Here is a 20,363-nt window from a genome sequence, read left to right on the forward strand (position 1 = left end):
GATGCTAGCCATTTGATCTCTGAGTGGCATATATTCCAGAAGGAGATTTAATTATACATCTGACTCCCACTCACCCATTTGGCAGAGTTTCATTTGATGTTTATTAAACATAAGACTTGAAAACATGATATATAGCTTTATCTTTCATTCTTTTTTATCCAACAAGAAAGTAGTTTGGAAACTGAAGTTCAAGTTCTTATAGATATAATCTTGTTCCTTCTTGTTTTAGAATGGATAATTTCATTCCAAAAGGGAAAACAGACTTTTCTTCTGAGAGTTCAGATTAGGTAACTTTACTAGGACTCTATCCCACTTCATCCCTCAGGTCATAGAGGGACAAGAGACTCTCTCATTACTAAGAACCTTCCCAACATTCCCCATTAAATGCACAACTTAATACACTCTTGGGAAGTGGTAATTTTAGGTGTAAAGATATATGGAAATGAGATCTATAGTGCATGGACCCCAGCTCTTTCTGACACTCAGTTGAATTATTCATTAAATAATAATTTGAATATGTCAAAGTGGTTGAGAATATCCTAAGACTTTCTGAAAGATTTGAAATCTAGTGCTTATTTTGTTGCTCTCTATGTGTGTGACATTGGGCAAATCACTCATGCTCTTTCAGCCTCAGGTGTCTTATCTTTAAAATGGATATAATAGCAATTTCTTTCCAAGTTTATTGTGAGAATCAAATGAATTAATGCACATGAAATACTTGGTTGGCCCAGTGCCAGACACACAGTAAGAAGAGGATAAGTATTTACTCTACAAACGATCCAGATGCTATACTCCTCTCTGGGAATTTGACAATGAACAAGTTGGTGCTTCAAAAGGTTCATAGTCTGGGGCACCTAGGTGGCTCAGCTGGTCAAGTGTCTGACTTTTGGTTTCAGCTCAGGTCATGATCTCACAGTTTCACGAGTTCAAGCCCCATGTTGGGCTCTCTGCCCCACCCCCACTCATGCTGTCTCTCTCTAAAAATAAATAAACTTAAAAAAAAAAGGTTCATAGTCTGGTATGGTACAAGCAAGAAAATGGAGTGTGAAAAGTGATGGAGAGTAAGGAGATTTCTGCAGGAACACAGACAAGGGAAAAAAACTCCAGTCTAGAAAAAAGGAAGAAGAGGGTGATATATGATATCTAAATAGAGGCATGAAATGTGGGGAGGATTTAGACTATTTAAATGAAGAGGATTATTAAAAATAATAGAGCGAAAAGGACTCCTATAATCCAATGTGTCCCAAGGATCCTTCTTGATTCATAAGTCCGTGATAAACTAAGGCCTAGGCATTAGCAGGTTTCCTTGCATATTTTATCCCTTCAAGAACAGAGGGAGACATTGCCTTCCCTCCTGAACCAAACACAATAATTCCATGGAAACCATACAGGTTAGAGCTTTGTGCTTCCTTCTGAGTCTCACCAAATTTCCTGTCCCCTTTAAAGAGTGTCAGGGGAAAGTAGTAGCTCTTTATTATCCTTATAGAATACAATAAGAAAAAAACACAAATTTACTAACAATACTCTAAGGTAACAGCTACAAAAAATAACCTTAAACATTCATTGTATCCTAAGTATAACTTATTACCATGAAGTTCTTATGGTACCCACTGTCCTGTTAAGAGGCTGTACATTTAATCTGCTCCTTAGATTCTTGATTCCAATAAGCCCCATTCCTCATTTAGGTAAACTTTTGGATGTTTTTGGAATGTATTAACTTTGCTGTCATGTCTAAATGTGCTTTGTCTCTCTTCCTTCCATCAATGACAAACCCTTTATTATTAGTTATTTATTCTTGATTCAAATTTTATATTAGCTTAGATAATATTGAACAAATTCATCTCTTGTTTTATGAAATGCATCTATTTTCTTAAAAGTCATGTGGATCTAGTCTGGTAGTACATTTTCTTCCAGAAATAACTATTCAGACACTAGAAGTTTAGCCTTCAACTATCACTCTTACTTCTAAAAAATATACCTTTATAAAAAATGACCCCTCACCTTTCATCCTTTCTACACCCACATATACATATGCATACACTAGAATAAAACACTAAAGTTGTAATTATTTTTTCATTTAAATGTTAATTTGTGTGATTTAAGTGCATTTAAGATTTTACATAGACTTTATAATCATAGATCATATACACACAAATCAAAATTCAATTGCATGCCAAAGTTTCTCAGGACAGTCTTAGAAAGGTTGTGATGAGAACAGACCCATGAACCTCTCCTAGATATGTCCTGTGGCCATTCATATTTCCAGTTATAAAGGGTCTTGGAGAGGCATCTGGGCGGCTCAGTTAAATGTCCAACTCTTGGTTTTGGCTCAGGTCATGATCTCATGGTTCTGGAATTTGAGCCCTACTTTGGGCTCTGTGCTAACAGTGTGGACCCAGCTTGGGATTCTCTCTCTCCTCTCTCTGTCCCTCCCCTCCTTGCATTCAATCTCTCTCTCAAAAATAAAATAAACATTTTTTTAAAAAGAATCTTTGAATGTTTTTCCCTATTGACTCCCACAGAAACTTTCAATTTTTTTCAAATCCCTCCACTCTGAACTCCCCAGATAATAAAATTAATAATAATATTTAGTAATGTTAATGCCTTAGCAACTATACAGTTTCCTTCACCCTGACAAACCAAAAGCTCCTCTCTAAATCTAAAACAAGTTTATCTCAGTATAGAAGGGCTATAAGTAATTCTCCAGTCTACCTTGAATCAAAGCCATTAAGAATAAAACCTCACTAAGAACCTCAAGAGTAACCTTATTTAGGCTCTGATCTATGGTTTGTATATAGCCCATTTGTTTATTTGATCATCAAACATTTATAGAAGTGCTGAGAATACATCTGTGAGAAAACAAATACCCCCAGCTTCTTAATCCTTATGTTCTAGTGGAAGAAAAATATTACAATAAGTAATACAAATTGGTAAACTATGTAGTATGTTATATAGGAAGAGGAATAAGAAGTGTTGAGGAAATTGCCTCAATGCAGAGGTAACATTTTAGTAAAGAGCTGAAGGAGGTAAAAAATGGAGAACCATATGGGGACCTGGTAGAAGATCTTTCCAGGAAGAGGAACAGCAAATGCAAAGAATGAAAGAGGAGTAGAGGAGATTGAGCTGAGAATTAGATAAGTAATGGGGATGCAAAGGCCTTTGCAGGGACATTTACTTTATGTGAGAAGGGAAGCTAACTGGAATGTTTAGAGATAATATAATCTTACAGTTCAATAGGACTTCTAGGGTTGCTCCGAATATGATGAATCAGGAAAAGAACTTAAAATGCTTTATGATACCAATACGGTATATCATCAGCATATAATGGACACCTAGAGCCATGATACCACTAAAAGGCTGAGTAGAGACAGAAAAAAGATTAAAGGACTGAGAATCCTAATATGAAGAGGACAAAGAGATGAAAGGAAACAGCAAAGAAGACTAAGAAGAAACAAACAATGAAATAAAAGGAAAGTTAGTAGCTCGGTGATTCTAGAAGCCAAAGTATTTACTGAAAGAGGGAGTGATCAGTTGTGCCAAATACTGTTAATGAATTAAGCTGGATGAGAACTAACCACCAGGTTTAGAAATATGGATACCATTGATGACCTTGACTACTTTCAGTGGAGGGACAGAGGTAAAAGCCTTACTGAAGTGGGGTCAATTCACAAAGGCTGGGAAGTAATTGGAGAGAGTGAGTACATACAACTCATATGAATGATTCTGCTATAAAAGAAAATAGAGAGCTGGAGAAGTAGCTGGAAATTAAAAGAGGTCAAAGAAGAAAGTTTGGAAAAATAACAGACTATTTGTCAATATAAGAACTAATCTGGTAAAGCTGGGGTGGGAGGAGGTGAGGTGATATGAATATTCAGAAGAGAGGGAAAATACTGAAGCAATATCCTGGAGATAATCTACCCTATAGGTAGAGGGGTTGGCCTTTCCTCAGAGCACAGGCACTTCAACCAAGTAATAGAAAGTTGATACAGATGATGGTTAGATGTGGTGGTAGGAGTTTGTTGAATATCCGTTAAAGAACGGATATTAAGGATGAAAGAGTGTGTGTTGTATTAATGGTTTCAGAAGAGATTATATGAGAATTGAAGGGTGAGTAAACTAGAAAAATCTAGTATAATTGTTAGATGGCATTAAGAGTGTGCTTTACATTAGGGATCCTTAATTTAAAGTAATACCATTTCAGCATGGTTGTATTTTTCTCCAGCAACATTCAGTTACAGGATAGCAATTTGCAATTAATATAATTTTGATAAGTGAATATGATGAAGCTAGAAAGGGGCAAGAGATTTAGAAGTATATACAAGAGAATGATGATGGTAATTGTTCATGGTATTTAAACTCAAAAAAGAGGCCCGTTGAGACATAAGGGAATATAGGGCAGAGAAAAGATAATAAAATCAACTAATTGAATGTTTCTGTAGTATAAAACTGCTGCTGTAGTTGGGGTACTAGAAGGAATTGGTTGAAAGGAGATAATGGACAGAGAATCAAATGATTGAAACTGAGGTCATGTTATGTCAAGGTCTAGGTTCTGGCCCATGGGAGTGAGTAGCTAAGGTAAGTGAAAATTAAGATAATTAGAGAAGAAAAGTTTAAGGAAATGAAAGTTCAAAGTACTGAAAGGATAATCTACATGGATGATGATGATATCCTCCAAAATTCTGATAATAGTGTTATTGAAGAAAGTAATTGTGACTCTAATGTCTTCAAGGAAGAGGATTAGAAGATATCCACAAGAAGGTGTTTGGGTTGGCATAGTTCTATGACACGAGATTTTGAAAGCTGGAGGGCTAAGGTAAGAGAGTAGGGTAATAAACTAAAAGCAGTTAGGAGCAAAAGGAGGACAACCATACTCTTTGCCCTCCTCCAGCCCGATCAGTGAATGAGAGTGGAAAAGAAAACAGCCACCACCTGAAATGGCTTCAAGGGAAGTAGTGCTCCAAGGTAAAAGGTAATTTTCTGACAGAGCAAAAGGGTGAAGCAGAAGATATTTCTCTAAAGATCACTGTGAGTTACAGATGGCAAATCATGAAGGTTTCAGGAGTTGGAAAAGAATGTCCTCAAAAATGGAAATGTACAGTCTTTAGGAGATTAGAATCTAGAGGAAGATGGAAAATGACAGATTTGACCTTCTTGTGCTAACTAAAACAAAGAGGCCATCTAAATTGGACAGGTGTCAAACATATTCTTAAAGGGCAGGGATCAACTGAGTCCAGGCATTAGACACTATTAAAGTGAACCTGGCTCTTGGGGATTTTATGTTTCATAAGTGGGGATAACCAGTTCCTCTTTTGTCATGATCAGGAGCTGGAATCCAAACCTGATAGGGCAGAATATATATGAAAGGGCAGAATTTGATTTCCTACTCCACCCTGCTACATAGATTAATTGTTAGATGAGGACCAGCCTTTCCCCTAACATTACCAAGGGATTTAAGAGGATTCCCCTTCAGCAACAGAAAAACTGTACGGCATACCAGTGGCTTCCAGCTCTACTCACCACCTCCACCAAGAAAGAATTGATTATTTTATCGTTTGGTTTTGCAGAAGGCCATCTTCCTCTGTAGGAGGCCCGATTAAGGAAGATTGGACTTGCACAAAATTACCCTTATGTTTCAGGTTATACTCATGTATTATACATCATTCTCTCAGCCACTGATACAATTTTGTCAACTGGGTCTGTGATGCTAGCTCCTGACTAGCATGTTACAAGATTTCTGAAGTCAGTCAAGCCAAAGAACAAGAAAAGCAATAATGTGAATAATACCTATGGCTCTCTACTAATCCAGAAGCCAAGGGAAACTAGACTAAGACAATAGAAGAGATCCCAGGTGCTTACTTGGGCACCCAATCATTCCACCATATATGGGAAGTGAAGGATCTTACTTCTCACTGGTATTGATCTATTTATACAGTGACTATATAATTTATTGTCCAAACCATGTCCCATTTAAGAGTCAAAGAAAGTGCTTATTCAGAATTATACTCCTGTCCAACTGGTATAAACCATACTGTTCTAGGAAAACAAGAATGAATTTTTACTCTATTTATGTGTTTAGTCAAGGAGCAGACCACCTGTTGGTGGGCCAACAAGTATTCAAAAAGCAATTTAATTATCTAAAATTATGCTGGCCAATGAGTCAATGCTAATAATCTGTTGCCTCTAAAGCTCAGGTCTCTGGCTATTTGGCCTGTTATAGCTGACAGATTCTTTATTGCGTTTACTTCCTTACACCCTACCTAGCGATTACCCACAAACAGTGTTGTGGAGTTCTCTTACACCTATACATCCTCTGCTGGCCAGAGATTAGCCGTGGGTCCTGGAAGGGAGCCCTAGAAAACTTTGAAAAGTTAGGATAAAAGTTTCCAGATCTCAGCTCTCATGGATCCAAGGCTGCCAGGATAAAGATACCTGTACACATAGGAAAAACAGACTGAGAGAGTCTTAGTATAGAAGGGATAGTGAGTTGTTAAACAGGTCAACCAGTTAGAGGCTGTTCTTCCCATAATGGACACAAGCATTGCACGTAGTTGAACAAGGCTGGTATTCATGGCTGCACGAGTCATAGTAATGCTGAGTAAGAGTGGAATAGATAAGAAAATGTAGTGGGCCAAAGGAGAAACTGATCAATTCCAATGAAGTAAAGGTGCTTTAGATAGTTCTTAAAGGACAAGTTGAAAATTCATAAATATGGGAGATAGACAAGTAGAGAAGGGCATTGTAGGCAAAAGGGAAAAAATGTGGAAAAGTATATACGAAGCAACATCAAATTTCAGGAAACTGCACACAATTCAATGTCTATCAATAATAACGATTACTACCATTTATCAAGTGCCTGCTTTATGCCAGGAATTGTATTAAATTCTCTTCAACAATTCAACGTGGTCCAGACTCTATACCACATCCATTTCTAAGAAATAACAGTCTGACTCCAGAAGTTTTGGAGAACGATGCAGATCTTTCTTGAAAGTATCTTTAAAGGAGAGACATGAGAGTTTTACATAGCACCTTATAGAGGGAACTTTTTCATTAAATCCTTTTAAATGGTTCTCTTATTCCACAGATCCCCAAACTAGGAAGCTACTAAATTCTCCTCATTCCCTCTCTGCTGCTGTCTCCCTACTATGCTGTCCTGGCCTCCATTTCCTGTCTCCCTGTGTCATTCTGGACACAGGCTGTCTCTGGTGAGTGCAGCGACCTGGACTCCTACCATCTTCTGTCTGCTGATCCAGATACCCCCAGAAGCACTGCAGGATCTCATGATTCCACATTCCCTGTGGACAATGGCTTTTCTTGCTGAGAAAACAAGCTGAACCCTCACTCAGTTCTTCTGAGGGGAATCAGTCTATCACCCAGAATCTGCACAGAAAGAGTGAGCTCCAGAGTTTCCACAATATGCAGAAGACTTATTCCTTTGAAGGTACAGTGGGTGTAGGTTCAGAGAAGAGAGGTTGTGATAATTTAAAAATGTTTATTTACTATATTATTTAAAAATAATATATTTATTTCTATTATAAGTTACAATAGAGGTAATGATAGATTACATCTATCACCTATTGAATGTTATATGCTGAGCATCCGTCTCAGTATCTCATCTCCATGAGTTAATTCAGTTCTAACAAAAGTCCCGTGAGGTAGGTTCTATCCCCTTCTACATATGAGGAACCTGAGGCATAGCAAAGTTAAGTAATTTTCCCAAGGTCATACAACTCATGAGTGGCAAAGCTAGAATACAACCAAGCCAGCCTTGGTTCAGATTCTTTCCTCTTAGATATTCTGGTACCTCATTTAATCCTCACAGGAAACCCTGGAGGTTAGTACTATTATCTCCATTTTCATTTTACAAATAAGAAAACTGAGCCTTCTTGAGATTCATCAACAGGGCCCACAATTAGTGAATGGCTAGGATTCAAGGTCATATTTTTCCCTTTGCAAAGCCCACACATCTCTGATCAGTTTGAGGGCATATGATACTAACCTGAGGACCATCCTGAGTTTAGGCTCAATGAGGAGTGGTATTGCATATTATTAACGTCTTCCAGGCATGGCAGAAGAAGAACAAGAATTATGATGCATAGACTAGGTAAAGTATGATGAGGGAAGAGTGTGAAGAAATGGGCAAGCTACAGATTTTAATTATCTTATCCATCATATTAAGGAGTTTTTGTTTGATTTAAATGCAATGTTGAAGTCATTAAAAGGGTTTTATCTGGGGATTAAAGGTGTAGGTTATGTTTTAGAAAAATCCCGCAGGAGTAGGTTGATGTACTGACTTAGGTGTGTGCTGACTTGTTACATTTGTGGATGAGCAAGCCCAATAGTTCCTAGACCTGAAATAACTTGGAATTTTGCTGAGGTATGAACTGAAATCCAATACCATATGAAACTGAAATGGAAGTAACCAATAAGAAAGCCTGGAGTATATGAGTGCTGATTTACTGATCCTACCCACTATACTCACCTCAAGGATCTACACCCCCAGTCTTAGTACACAACCAAATCGTGTCATACCTGTAATAATGCAGTACTTTTGCTGATGTTTTTCCTAGTTCCAATAGCTCTTTGAGCCCATCCTATATTCCACAGTCATATTAGTCTTCCTGTAACTGTATTTAACTTAGAATAATAAGGCCGTAATTTTCATTGCACCTCACAATTTTCAAATAATTCATACTTTCATTGTATGATTTTTGCCATATAACAATCCTGAGACACTCAGAAATAGTACATGGTTTAGTAAAAGTTTAGAAATGTTAAATGACAAATGGATCAAATAGCTAAGTTGTGATGGAGTCAAATAGAATCTATAGTTTATCTTGTAGGCATGGCATAATGATGGAAATATTCCATATCTTTATTGGTGTGCTACTTCCTCAAGCATGTAGATCTGTTGAAAGTCATTGCATTGTATTCTTTAAACAGATGTACTCTATCGAACATAAATTTGAATATCTCAATGAATTTCATTTTCAAAAGCAGATCCATGTTTTTTTTAACCTTAATCTGAAACTGTTTGGATTAAAATCTATTCTATCTTGAAATTTACTTACCAAAAATGAAACAAAATTAAAACACTTGCAAAGTTCTGCATTTTCTATAGCATTAAATTTAAAATTAAATGTTCTTCATATCTAGTCACATATTACTTTTTCAGTCTAACTCCAACATGTCCATCCTCTTCCACTCCCTATTTCTACCCCCATTACTCTCATGCATAAACATTCTGCTGTATATAGCCAAGCTACTCCACTAGTCATTCTCCAAATCAAAACGAGTTCTCTGTGCTTTGGTCAGGTCAGGCTCTGCCTAGAGGAACTCCGCTCTCCCCTTCTTACACATTCAGATTGTTTATATACTATTTTCTTATTCCTATCCCTCATGATTCTTCTGATAGCCTTGCTTTAGTGATTATTCTTTCCATGAATCCATATAGTATTTATTGCCTTTTGCTAATTTGGCACTTAGCTCATTTCTTTGGCCATACATTTATTGAAAGCCTCCTATATATCAAGAAGTTTGTAAACATATACGTTTGCCCTTCCTTTTCCTGTCAATATAATTAGATCATAAGTTCTTCAGTCATATGAACAATGATATTCTTGATATCCCCAATATATGTTAAACAATGGGTACCTACTTAACAGTGTATAAAATGGTGTGGAGAACATTGGACAGGGAACCAGAAAACCTATATTCTGGGCTCCAGTGGACTAGATGTGTGACTTGAGATATTTGTCAAACTTTCAAAAGTTGAATTTCCACATTTGTAAATGGGAAAAATATATTAACTACGCTACTCAGTTCTGAGAATCTAACGAAGTAATATATATGTAAGTGTGCTATAAATCATTGTGGACTTTATGAGTTAATGCAATTTTTAAATGATTCTTGGATATATTGTTGATGCTTTCTTTTTTAATAGTGGAATAGCTCATCCTCCATCTGGCTGTGTGTTCACTTGTGCAGTCTGTGGTGTAATTCTGTGTCAATCCTTTCTTCAACTTTTACTGCTTCTTTAGATGTTCAATAGATCAGTCATATGTTACAGATAATTCACACATATTTATACACTGACTCATACATAATTTATCCTACAAAGCTGATATCCTATTATGCTCAATAACTTAATTTATGCAGTACATTTATGAATCCCCTTACCTCACCAATTCTAATTGATAGGAACGATCCTCCTAAGAATATTGCAAGGAATAGGGCAAAATTTAGATAACTGAGCACTTCTGCTTTCCAGTGGTAAAACTGCAATCTTCAAAGAAATTCAAAGAAGTTACCTAGGCCTAGCTAGCTCTGACCAAAGCTTCAGCAATACCACTATATATATATATATATATATATATATATATATATATATATATATGTATATATATATATATACATATATATATACATATATATGTATATATATTTATATGTATATATATATAAAATTAATGAAAATGTTGACAGAATGGATGGGGTCCTCTTACGATTCTTTCTAATATGCATTTGTTTAATATAGATAATGGAATAAATATAGTAGTTTGTGAGTTTTGCTGAAAATAATTTTAACTTTTTTAGATTAAATATATTCTCATTTCATTTTAAAGCATAAAGTTATTGTATTCTACTCCTGAAACCAGTATTGCACTATGTTAATGAACTAGAATTTAAATAAAAATTTTAAAAATAAAAAATTAAAATAAATATAAAGTTATTATAGACTTTACTAATGTGTACTAATTTTCAGGATACTCCAGGACGTGTTATTCTCTTAGCTAAATTTCTGCTCTCAATCTATTTCTATTAACTTTCTCTTTTAAAAACACAGCATACATATTTGAATTTACAGAGTTCAGTTAGCTGTGCCACTCTTCTCCAATAGTGGTATGCAATAGTATGTGATACCAGTACACATAGAACTCCAAGCTTAGCAGGTTATTCCACAACTTCATTCATTTGGTCCAGGTGAGTCAAACGAGTGGTCATTTGCTTGAAAAGATTCAAGTGACGGTGGGATGAAATAAAATCATTTCACTGATGTGAACTGTTGACCAAGTAAAACCATCAAAGTGGTAGTCCTATGAATTGCCACATAAGACCAAGCAACACAGCCATACTTGCTAAAGAAACATGCTTCCCAAGAAGAACAATAAGAAAATCCTCTCTATGCAGTCACAGGTCAGATACGGGACAATTCACTCTGCTCAATAAATCTGTGTGGGCTACAGAGAGGGCTTTCCTAGATAGGGAACACACTGGACCTGCAAAGAATACTTGTAGGGGGATGAAGTGTAACAGAGAAAAGAGAAAATACAGTACTCCACCAGTCAGGAGACCAGAATTGGATACTGACATGGCTGTTGACCAGTGGTGAGAATATGAGCAGTCCAATTGTCTCAGTTTTCTCACCCCCCACGTAAGAGTAATCACACTTGCCCTTCCCATCTCAGGGGCTGCTCTGACCCTCAAACGTGGTCATACACATGAGAGAATGTTGAAAAATATAAAATACTATAAAGTTACAAAAAACATAATTTTCTGTTTCTGTCCCCTCACATAAATAGTGGATGGCATTGAGAACAAAGGATGTGCAAGAGCTGCTGAGCTCCTGGCACTTCAGATAAAAGATTTTTTGAGGGAGAAGAGACTTAAAATTTAGTTATAACTCCTCTTAAATTTAAACGTGTATTGAACAACTATATGTGCGCATAGAACATTATGAAGACTCTTACAACAAGGAATAGAGGAGGTAAAGGTGATTAGGTAGACCTCCTGTATTCAAACAAGCTTACAAACTAAGTGAAAGAATCACTGTGGATCTGGAGAGTTGCAAGTAAATTCTCTGAGACATTAGCACATGTCTTCAAAAAGCACATGCTTCAAAAAGAAGACTTTTTGAACAGTCTGAAGGATGAATAAGAGTTGGAGAAGTGGAAAAGGAACAAAGGAAATGATCATACTAAATAAAGGAACAGCATAAGCACAGGGATAGAAAGGTGAGTGGAAAGTTCACTGGAAGGATGACAAAGACAATGCTGAGACCTCAGATGCAAAGAGGAACTGTACAGAGAAATTCAGGACATTGGGGTGAGATTGGAGGCTCCTAAATACTTTCTTGTGTGCACTTGCCAATCAGACAAGCAAAACACCAATACTTTGGTCCAGATATTCTAATTCTAGAGTCCAGTCTTTCCACATTAAATCCTGCTGATGGAGCTACATATCTGACAGCTCTGGGGATGTCTGGCACCTCCCCACTTCCTAGGAAATGTTCAGAGCCAATGCATCCAAATTAGATATTACTTTCATCAAACTGCCATTAAGCTCAATAAAAGGTTGCCTTCAAGCTCTGTCATCCAACAAAACAAGTATCAAGCCAAAAATTACTTGTGAAGAGAATGTGAAAAAACTGGACTTGAAAACAATTTCCAAAAGCTTATTGCCTAAAAGCATTGAAGAAGTCCTTGGAAATTTTCTGAGAAGGCATTGTTTCCATACACATGTGATTGAATATCATGTGCATGCTGAAATTATGCAATAGAGACATGCTACTGAAACGTAAAATTGAGATGCTTATTATCACTGTCAAATGGTTGCTGAGAATGTTTCACTTTACATTTACATTGACAAGCAACTTCAGATTTTTCTTCATAAACTTGGTTTAGTCCAAGTCTCTAAAACTAAAAATGGGTGAATCTCATTATATTTAAAATCAGTGTCACTTTTATTAAAGATATATGATTTGACCAGACCTCCATACATAGATCACTTCAACTTACTCAAAACTACTCATTTCCACCAAAAAACCTGCCTCTGCAACGTTCTTGCAGTATCAGTCATTTCTTCTCCAAACTGTATTTGTGAAAATTGTAAGACTATATTTATTCTTGAAAAGTTGTTTTTTTGCACCAGTAGTGTTACCCTACCAAACATGTTATCATATGAACTAATATATTTCCAGCTTTGACCTATGTTCCTAAGTGTATTCATTTGTATACAAGGATTATATTTCTTAAAACTTGATAGAAAAGAAATGATCCTCCTGCATCAAATCTATTGAAATTTCTTCAAAGCATAAAAGCCAATACTTCAACCACTTTTGACCTCAGTTCTAAGCTGCAAAACTATCTTCCTCATAAGTCTCAAAATGTCAGGATTTTCTAAAAATACTAAGTGTATAAACATCTAAACTTGAATTTTTCTTCACATATTAAATTTAGATACAGCTGACTCTTGAACAATATGGGGATTAGGGGAGCCAAACCTCCACGGAGTCTAACTTTTGACTCTCCCAAAATTTAACTACTAATAGCTTACTGTTGAGAGGAAGCCTTACCAGTAATAATTAACATATATTTTGCATGTTATATTTATTATATCCTGTATTCTTACAATAAAATAAGCTAGAGAAAACATTATTAAGAGAATCATTTAAAATATTGTAAAAAATCTGTGAATACACTACACCCAGCAGTACCCAATCTGTCTTTTGTTTCAAAAATGGGCAGAATGGACCCAGGGGCACCGCTTCTTCCAAATTCTAACCACTGTCCAACCTATTTTGTAGTGGCAAACTTTGGAACCATCTTATCAGCAATCCTCTGCCTCCAGGACCAGCCAACACCATTTTATAAGTTTTGCTCCTTATTGCTGATCAACCATGAGTTGCAGATTGGTCAGAATTATTCCACCAAAGTGGAGGTACCAGTCAACCACCTGATCTGTGGGCCTCCTACACCTACCTCTCTTTGGGCTCCTATTTTCACCATGGGGGTATGGCTCTGGAGGCGTGGGCTGCTTCTTTCCTGAGTCAGCCAAAGAGAAGCAGGAGGGCACCAAATGCTTCTTGAAGATGCAAAACCAGCCGGGCAGTCATGCCCTCTTTCAGGATGTGCAGAAGCTGTCCCTGGAGAAGAACCCGAACCAAGCCCTTTGTATCTGCAGGCCCTGGGTTATGACTGCGCAGACTTCCCCTTCTCTGTGACATCCGGGAAAGCCACTTCCTAGATGAGCAAGTGAAACTCATCAAGAATATAAGCAATTGCTTGACTAACCTCCACAGCCTGGCTGGCCACCTGTGTCAGGCTGGGTGAGGATCTCTTCAAAGCCTCACTCTTAAGCACAGCTGGAACCTGCAGAAACCGGAGGCCCTTAAGCGGACCCTCTTCTTCCCCCTGGTGTCAGGACTTCTGCCCGAGCCTTTCCCTGCTGTCAGTAGGCAGCTCTGTCACCCCCCAAGAGCCCTCTCCCAAGTGGTAGACCAAACGGAAACAATAAAGTGTTTTGCAGAAAAAAAAAAAATCTGTGGGTAAGTGGACATGAACAGATCCAGCGGTGTTGTTCAAACATCATCTGTAATTAAGAGATTTGATGTAGATTCTTATTCTTATCAGACCAAAAGGAGCATAGACATAGAACAAAGACAAATGGAAAAACAATGGTAAAATCAGAAATTTATACTGGTTTGCTGAGTTAAGGTCAACTAGGGTGTGATTGATAGGTAGTGAAAGGTCAGTTTAATCTGAAAATATTTTTGAGTGTTTTTCCAACACACTCAAAAATTTATTTCTCAAAATTTATTAAGTGCCTTCTTTTTTATCAGACTCTCAAGATAGAGAATATCAGAGATGGTCACTGCTTCAAGGAAAATAGTCCCTGGAGTGGAAAGAGTAGCAGCCATGTTAATACATATGCTCCCAGAGTATCAGAGATGATGAGGTGGAAGAATGGCTAGCAATGGAATAGTCAATTCTACCTGAGCAGTCAGAAAAGGCTTTATTGAAAGGCAACATAAAAGCATTCTTGGGACACCTGGGTGGCTCAGTCAGTTGAGCATCTGACTTTGGCTCAGGTCATGATCTCACAGTTCGTGAGTTCAAGCCCTGCATGGGGCTCTGTGCTGACAGCTCAGAGCCTGGAGCCTGCTTCGGATTCTGTGTCTCCCTCTCTCTCTGCCCCTAATCCACTAGCATTCTGTCTCCTTCTCTCTCAAAAATAAATAAACATTAAAAAAAATTTTTTTAAACATTCTTAAAGGATTAATAGGTGTTCATGCTTTGAAAACTTTGAACTCTAGGGGAAATAGGACTATTAATTGTCCTGTTGCATAGAGCTAATTGTGTGTATTTGGCTTGTATAATTAAAATGGAATTTAATAAAAATCTCTATTTTTAGATATTTCACTATGCCACATTTCAAGTTCAAATTACTTTGTTGTATTCAAAAAGAAACTTAAGTTTAAACATTGATTCATAATTTAAACTGGTTTGGCTATGTAGGAAAAAGACTGGAAACATGATGTCAAAATTTCAGACCATAAACCATAAAATTTAGTTATTGATCCTTTACTACCAACTGAAATATCCCCCCAGTTCTTCTTACCTGCAAAGAACCACTGTGGGTCCCTTTATTGGACTGGACAAGCAGACTGAGGCCAGAGTTTACATTCTAGAGGGTTAAAGCTGGACTCATTGGTCCTGAGGGAGATGGCCAAGCATAAAGTGAATCATAGTCTTAACTAAAGTGTACACATACCATGAAGCCTAAGCCAGAAAACCAGGATCTGTCAACAAGTTAAAAAGGACAGGCTCAGGGTCAAAAGCAGTATACTAAGATAGTAGTAAATCGCCAGTTGTTTTGGACTGCCTTAAATGGAGCTGAAATGTCATCAACATTGTGCTTATTGTTAGAGCGTGTTGAACTAGTTTAAGATTAGAGAATTTGGTTGAACAGTTTTCTATAACATTTGTTTATCTAGTAAGGATTTTTTTTTATTTCAATAACAAAAACAACAGCCTGTGGTATATAAGGCAAACAAAAATAGAATTTATTGAAAGAATGCTAGAGTAGCTAATTTTTTTTTCCTGTTTTATGTTTTTATTGTGGTTATAGGCTTTGATCAGCAAAACAGATATCTATAGTCACCATATTCTTGTTTGGTGACTTACACTAGGCTCTCTATGCATTTGCTTGTTGCTGTTTTTCTTGTTGCTTTTAATAAAGAATTAGCACTGAGACTCATTTACTTATCACAGTATCACAGTAAGCACTTAGTAAGATCAGTTATGACTATGATTATGATTTGAAAGTTTTCTCACACACAGAAAGCCAAACATTGAGGTTTTGAATAGTATGCGGAATTCTAGAGAGAGAATCAAAATTGGGTCCTATTTCAGGTTTTCAGTGCTGAGATCAACAAGCTTTGTAATATACCTACTATATGTCAAGCATTGTGCTAGATATTTTTCTATGCCATTAATATCCATATTTTAAAAATTAATTTACTCCTTACACGAAAATAACATAGGGATGATTAACAACTCAATAAGTTGAAAAGAAAACACCTGGGAGAGGGGATAAAGTATTGATCATCATTTCTTGAATGACCAACTAACTGAATAAACATAGGACTGTGTATAGCTGTGCTCATTTACTTACACACATTTAAAAAGCACCAATAATGCACTTTCCTAACCATGCTGCATAAATAAACCCTATCTCTCTCTCCCTTATCCTACTTTACTTTTTCTTCTTAGCACTCATTATCACCTGCCATACTGCATACTTATTTCTTATTGTGTCTTCCCTCACAAGACTGTAAGTTCCATGAGAGCCCAATCACCATTGGTTGTTTCCCCTGCACCAGGTACATAGTAAATGCTCAGTAAATTTTTTTTAAATTTATTTTTATTCAATTTATTTAAAGTTAAAAAAAAAACAGTTTACCCATTTTTCCCATCCCCCATCCCCCTTTTCTTGCATCCACTGATCTGTTTTCTGTATCTATGAGCTGGGGTTTTTGTTTTCTGTTTTTTCTTTTCTTTTTTTGTTTTGTTTTGTTTTTTATCTCACATATATGTGAAATCATACAATATTTGTCTATCCTGTCAGACTTATTTCATTTGGCATAATGTTTTTGAGGTCCTTCCATGTTGTTGTTCATTCTTGTTTATTACTGAATAATATTCCACTGTGCATGTATACCACAATTTCTTTATCTATTTATCCACCAATGGACACCTAGGTTGTTTCCATATCTTGACTGTTGTAAATAATGCTGCAATACAAAGTACAGATATCTTTTCAAATTAGTGTTTTTGGGTTTTGTTTTAAATTTACATCTAAAATAGTTAGCATATAGTGCAACAATCATTTCAGGAGTAGATTTCTTAGTGCCCCTTACCCATTTAGCCCATCCCCCCTCCCACACTCCCTCCAGGAACCCTCTGTTTGTTCTCCATATTTATGAGTATCTTCTGTTTTTATATTACTTTTGTTTCCTTTCCCTTATGTTCATTTGTTTTGTCTCTTAAAGTCCTCATATGAGTGAAGTCATATGATATTTGTCTTTCTCTGACTAATTTCACTTAGCATAATACCCTCCAGTTCCATCCACATAGTTGTAAATGGCAAGATTCCATTCTTTTTGATTGCCAAGTAATACTCTGGTGTGTGTGTGTGTGTGTATATATATATATATATATATATATATATATATATATATATATATACAAATCTTTAACCATTCATCCGTTGGTGGACATTGGGGTTCTTTCCATACTTTGGCTATTGTTGATAGAGCTGCTATGAACATTGGGGTGTGTGTGTCCCTTCAACACAGCATACCTGAATCCCTTGGATAAATACCTAGTAGTGCAATTGCTGGTCATAGGTTTAGTGTTTTGAGGAACCTCCATACTGTTTTCCAGAGTGGCTGCACCAGCTTGCATTCCCTTTTGGGTTTTTTTTTGATAAACATTTAGAAGTGGAACTGCTGGATCATAAGGTAATTCTATTTTTAAGTTTTTAAAGAACCTCCATACTGTTTTCCACCATAGTGGCTACACCAATTTACATTCCTACCAACGACGTTCACATCCTCACCAACACTTGTTATTTCTTGTCTTTTTGATACTAGTCATTCTAACAAGTATAAGGTGATATCTCATTATAGATTTGGGATTTTCATTTCCCTGATGATTAATGATACTGAGCACTTTTTAAGGTATCTGTTGGCTATCTGTGTGTCTGTTTTGGAAAAATGTCTATTCAGATCTTCAGCCTATTTTTCAATCAATTGTTTGATTTTTTGTTGTTAAGTTATATGAGATCTTTATGTATTTTAGATATTAGCCCTTATCAGACATGTGATTTTCAAATATTTTCTCCCATTTAGTAGGTTGCCTTTTCATTTTGTTGATGGTGTCCTTTGCTATATAGAATCTGTCTAGCTTAATATAGTCCCACTTGTTTATTTTTGCCTTTGGTGCTTTTGGTGTCAGATTCAAAAACATCATTGCCAAGACCTGTGTCAAGGAGCTTACTGCCTATGTTTTCTTCTAGGAGCTTATGGTTTCAGAGCTTGCATTCAAGTCTTTAATCAATTTTGAGTTAATGTTTGTGTACAGTATAAGATAGTGGTTGAGTTTTGTTCTTCTGTATGTGGCTGTCCAATTTTCCCAGCAGCATTTATTGAAGAGACTGTCCTTTTTCCATTGTATACTCTTGACTCTTTTGTCATAAATTAATTGACCATGTATATGTGGGCTTATATTTGGGCTCTCTATTCTGTTTCACTGATCTATGTGCCAATACCATACTGTTTAATTACTAGAGATTTGTAATATACTTTTAAAATCAGGGAGTGTGATGTTCCCAGCTTTGTTCTTTCTCAAGACAGTTTTGCTTATTTTGTGTATTTTATGGTTCCATAAATATTTTAGGAGTTTATTTTGTTTTTGTGAAAAATGCCAGTGGTACTTAGAAGAGATTGCGTCGAATCTATATATTGCTTTGGGTAGTATGGACACATTAACAATATTAAGTCTTCTAATCCATGAACACAGTATATCTTTCCATTTATTTGTGCCTTCTTCAATTTTTTTATTAATGTCTTGTAGTTTTCAATATATATTCAATATATACTATTAATAATATAACATTTTAATAATGTTACAATAAAAGGAAGAGCTGAATAACTAAGATTCATTATAAAGAGGCAACACATAGGTCTAGGCACCATGATAGAAAGGATTCATGAACTTGTATTGTAGAGTCTAAAGCACTCCTATCACCTTGATACAGTTCCACAGGTCAAGTGTCTTCTGCATCAGTAAACTGTGGCCAGTAGGTCAGAGTCATGTATCCAAAAGGAGAATGGATATGGGCTAAATAACCCTAAAAGGTGGCTACCATGTCTTCTCATAGCTAGTGATTGAATACAGATGTGAAGGTAACATTTTGTTATAGAGAAAAAGCCACATCCAAGCTCAAAATCAAGCAAATGAAGTAAATACTGTATAACACAGAACCTCTCAGATGATGAAGTTAAGCCAGTAGATTTCCCTTATCACTCTGCTTTTTTGAGGTCAGTATTTGCTTTAATGACTCCCTAAAACAAGCCAGTCTATAGCATTAGTTTAAGCTATGTATGCAGTAGCATTATGAAGTCAGAAAATGGCATTGAGAGATACCTGGTTTTTCTGGATTCAAGTACCCAGAACAGTGCCTGCACAGAGAGGCACTTAGTATTTGTTGGATAACTTCAAAAAATAAAAAAACACTTTCTCTGTCAATTTATTACTTTCAGAGATTCCTAGAACACAACAGCCTTTTGATTGGACATTATTAGTAGTGAATACAACTATCTCAAGACAACCTTGCAATGGCTGGTACAAAATCAAATAAAGCTTATGATTGTCTACAGGAGTCTCAGCGTTCCTGGATGAGAAGCATATCAACTAAGAGGAAGCCAGGATATCTTCCAAGATCCAACAGAACCCCTAAGTCATAGGTTAAGATACTGCTCTATAGAGCAAGGAATCACTATAAAGTCAATTGCATGACAGTTTTATCCCTTATTATTATATTTCCCTTTGCCTAGGGCTTTATTCTAAAGGCATTCTTTTAGAAAATCCAATAAGATTATTAGTTCTATTTACTTCCCTTACTTGGCTGTAATACATATTTGGCTTTGTTCCTGTACTTTATCAGCAACTGGCCCTCGGGCACAAGAACTTGTATAGCATAATACAATAAATAGTGACCAGAATAAGCCAGGGCCTATAGGGCACAGCCAGTAAAAACTTAATAAACATCGAATTTTTGCTTCTGGACAGCCTCTCTTACAATGCCACAATTTAACTCTTAATATATCCTAAATAGAGAAAAATCCTCACTATTCTACAGAAAATTTGTTAGGGATACAAAAGAAGCTAAAGAAATTAAGCCACTTTTCTGCTATAAAAGAATAACAGCATCAAAATCAAAGGGAGCTATAGTAAGAGCTCAAAGCTTGAGCATTTACCAATGTAAGCTTGAGCACATAAACCTTTTTTTCACCCAAGGTC

The 20,363-nt window shown here is 36.3% G+C and overlaps 1 protein-coding gene across 6 annotated transcripts in view; it reads right to left on the minus strand.

The window, feature by feature from the left end:
• LRRIQ3 (leucine rich repeats and IQ motif containing 3) overlaps window positions 1–20,363 on the minus strand; it is a 367,465-nt gene that overhangs the window by 53,305 nt on the left and 293,797 nt on the right. The window contains exon 15 of one of the 6 annotated variants that reach the window (XR_006584399.1): window positions 17,044–17,071. The exons of the other annotated variants lie outside the window; for them this stretch is intronic. The gene's annotated coding sequence lies outside the window, so the exon portion shown is untranslated. Of the gene's footprint in view, window positions 1–17,043; window positions 17,072–20,363 lie in introns of those variants that run through there. 6 annotated transcript variants of the gene reach the window in all.

Source organism: Felis catus, chromosome C1, assembly GCF_018350175.1.
Source record: "Felis catus isolate Fca126 chromosome C1, F.catus_Fca126_mat1.0, whole genome shotgun sequence".
In the NCBI taxonomy this organism is placed as follows: Eukaryota; Metazoa; Chordata; class Mammalia; order Carnivora; family Felidae; genus Felis; species Felis catus.